At 36.3% G+C, this 3,478-nt stretch overlaps 1 protein-coding gene across 1 annotated transcript in view; it reads right to left on the minus strand.

Annotated features, from left to right (window-relative positions):
* Positions 1-3,478, minus strand: part of FAT4 (FAT atypical cadherin 4) — a gene marked incomplete at its 5' end in the record, with an annotated part of 260,980 nt that overhangs the window by 251,746 nt on the left and 5,756 nt on the right. The window lies entirely within an intron of this gene.

Below are 3,478 nucleotides of genomic sequence, written 5' to 3' on the forward strand. Positions count from 1 at the left end.
GGTCCCTTTCAGCCCTAATGTCTATGAAATCTATGAAATAATGCTAAACTTCCACGTTTCTTTTTTCACCTTGAACAATTTTAGCTAGCATTCCTGCAAGTGTACCTAGCTATAAGCCCTCATGTTTCAAAATATAAATCAACTGCTTGGAAGTCAAAAGAAACTTACTGGATAAGAATCCTCTTGTGCAAATGTCAACCCTGACACCTTTCAGAAAAGCATGTGGTGTGTAACACTGGCAGATGGGGAGCTGGACCAGTGATCTGATCCAGTAAGGCAAGTCCTATGAATTGGTGTGAAGGATAGGAAAAAAAATCTTTGCTCTTCCAGATGGTGGATTAGGCAACACATTTATATTAATCAGACACGCCTCAGTAGAGCTCAGGAGCAGAATCATAACAAGAACCCTATACTGGGCTATTAACAAAGGATGAAGATACAGTGATTGGACATCTTATGGAGAAACTGCGTCTGGACTTCACTAGTCTCTCATATACGCGTGCATGGTATTCTTCTAGATAGTCAATAAGTTAATATGTTCCAAGCTTGAAAGCAATCTTCTATGTTGTACCAACTCTGTCACTCATACCCACTCCTTTTCCAACCCAAGGTGGGGGGAAGGAGGAAATCAATCAATCAATATTTTACTGCCCTCTTTATCCATCTCAAGTGACAAGTTTAGTACCCAGCATTCTCTGCATTTTCTTGGAATTACTTACATGCCCATTAACAATTAAGATGATATTTGCCTGCAGGTGGCCAGATATTAGGAAAGAGTGAAGGCGCCGTTTGATTTATTCTGTAATGTACCTTTACTTACCTGGTCCAACAGCACATCCCTTGCAATACAACTGATGAGGAAAATGTGAAAAACAAAAAGCTCCCTCATGGACAAAGCCAAAAATCAAATTATGTATCCATGCAGAAACAGCTCATATCTTCAAGACTTCCCCTATTGTGCTTTTATTCTAGGAATAATTTTATAGGTGTCCCTGGCTAAGCACTGAGGGAAAGTAAAGTGATATGCTTCAGTAATTTAATTCTTCTTCTAACCAAGCATGTAGTAATAAAAGGGTGCAAAAGAAAACATAACAAATAAAAGAATGTCCCACTCTTGTAATACTGTATGTGCTAGGATCCTATGGTACAGTAACCCTAATCTATGTTCTGGTTGAGTTACCATTAACATTGCCACACTGAAAACAGGATTAATAGCAAAATGGATACAGCTAAAACCTTTGCACTTGACCTGATACAAGAAGACACACTTTTAAAAAGGAGCACTTATGAGGTTAGAAGTTTAAGTATTACAAGTCATGTCCATGTTCTCATGTATAGTCCCAGTTTCTTAAGAAGGGGAGGTAAGCAGTAGATTCTGAGACTGAAATCTGTGCACTCAAAAAGAGTCAATCCTTCCAAACACTGCTTTAGCAAAACAAACACAAGCTATCATGGGAATACAGGCACTAATTTCATTGCTTATTCAGAACCCACTGATGGTCGGCTTGCCCAGAGAATGTCAACTGCAGTGGTTCTTGTTCAAACATGGGCTAAGGAAAAACATTCCAAAACAAGCTAAATTGTTACATACAGCAAGCAGGGTAAAAACAGTCTGCAACAGATTATGATTTTTTTTTTTAATTTGATAACTGATTATAAGTTTATAATGTATTTCTAAAGAAGCACAGTGAACTAATTATGTTTGTGTTGGGGGGGGGAAGAGACGAAAGTATTTAAGTTGCTATAAAGATGCAACCAATAATATGAAATCCTAGCTTCCAACCCCTGCTTTTAATATTCTCTCTAGAAAAAACATTTGCTTTTGATTTCAGGAGTGGTTTGTGATCAGCAATTTAAAGATGGTTTAAAATTTCAATGGTTGCTTTCTTTGTGCCCAAATGTTCTTATTAAGCATTTTTACAATGTGTGAACCTACTGCAACCATAGGGTCCTACAAGACCTCTCTCATCCAAGCACCCCTAGCCCCCATGAATTGTGTTAATGTTTCATTTGAACTATTTGAAATGAGAGCTGCAAGAGTTTGGCTCAAATTCTCACTGAGCTAATTCTCAGAATACCAGACTATCAAGAAAAAAATATTACACATTACTCATTTGGCCTGTTTGTGTTATGTTTTCCTTTATTTTACTATCCAGGTTTGCAAAGAACAATAATTAGCAGATTCCTACTAACTGTCAGCTACATAATTTGAACCAATGATTCAGATTATTTCTAAAATACAATACCCTTCAGATTTGTTATTGTTCTTTCTAGTGTTGTATACTATGTACTTTGCTAGCTACTACAACAATACCAGCTTCCTCATCCAAACTGACAAATCTTTTCTGAGTTAAAAGCAGCTGCTTAAATTACTGGCCTCAAATAAACAACCATTTTTTTACTCTCTTAACAACTACCAAATCTAGAAGAATTCGTTCATACCTTGTTAATAGTCATACCAAAAATTTTAAATTAAACAAATAATATATTAATTGAAACAAAAATACCTTGTGCCAAATGACAATATTCTATATACCACATTCAGTGCAACCCTTCACAAAATCAGAGCATTTCTAATGACTTGGCTATTGCAGAACATGCTTTTAAGTGGAAACATGGGGGGGGAGGGAATCCCTGGGATGTAAAAAAATGTGCAAAACTGAGGTAATGTGCTCAGTTGGTGAGAGAAATTGTTGAACCATTATGCACTTCCGGCATCCTCTACAATATAGTGCTGGTTCCAGACTTCCAGTGAGCAAAAATGACTCACAAGAAAAAGTAGAAGGGAAACTCAAAACTATAGTAAAAAATAAAACAAAGTCCCACCTTCGCTAATCACAATAAGTTTCCACCCAAAAGTGAAGGTCATCAGTGTATGCCTTACCTATGTGATTGATTTACATTCAAATGCAACCTTTAGAAAAAAAGTCAGCCTAACGTAATAACTAATATTCAAAAGACTGTTTTCTCATGCTTCACTCTTCAGCCTAGTCACAGGGAGAACATTTTAAAACCACTTAGTCGAGGGTTTATAGGAAGTGGCATTCTGCAAAAACTTAGCAATTGGTAGCCATTAAAAAAAAAAAAGCAATATTGTGTTACTATCTTTAATATCTTCTAATATCTTTTAAAAAAAAAAATAACAGTAGCTTGAGACCTATATGAGAGATCAAACTGTTAACACCACAAGCCAATGAAGCACAAACAGGGTCAATTCTCTGGCTCTGTCTGAACTATTCAGACATCAGTACACTACTGGCCGCTTCTCAGACCAGTAGTGACGTGACAACTTCAGAGAAGGCAACTCAGCCACAGCTCAGATAGGAGTGGAAAGTCTTTTTTTTTTTTTTAAATGAAGAAAATATAGCTAAAATGAGATTTCAAAAGACCTGAAAAGGCCTTTTGAGATTGAAATCTTTGTGTCTACTTCTTTGTTTAGCACTATGTTGAAGGTAGCCTAAAAAAAAAAAAAAAAAAA

This window comes from Gavialis gangeticus, unplaced genomic scaffold, assembly GCF_001723915.1.
Source record: "Gavialis gangeticus isolate Ggan-Ray unplaced genomic scaffold, GavGan_comp1, whole genome shotgun sequence".
Lineage (NCBI taxonomy): Eukaryota > Metazoa > Chordata > Crocodylia > Gavialidae > Gavialis > Gavialis gangeticus.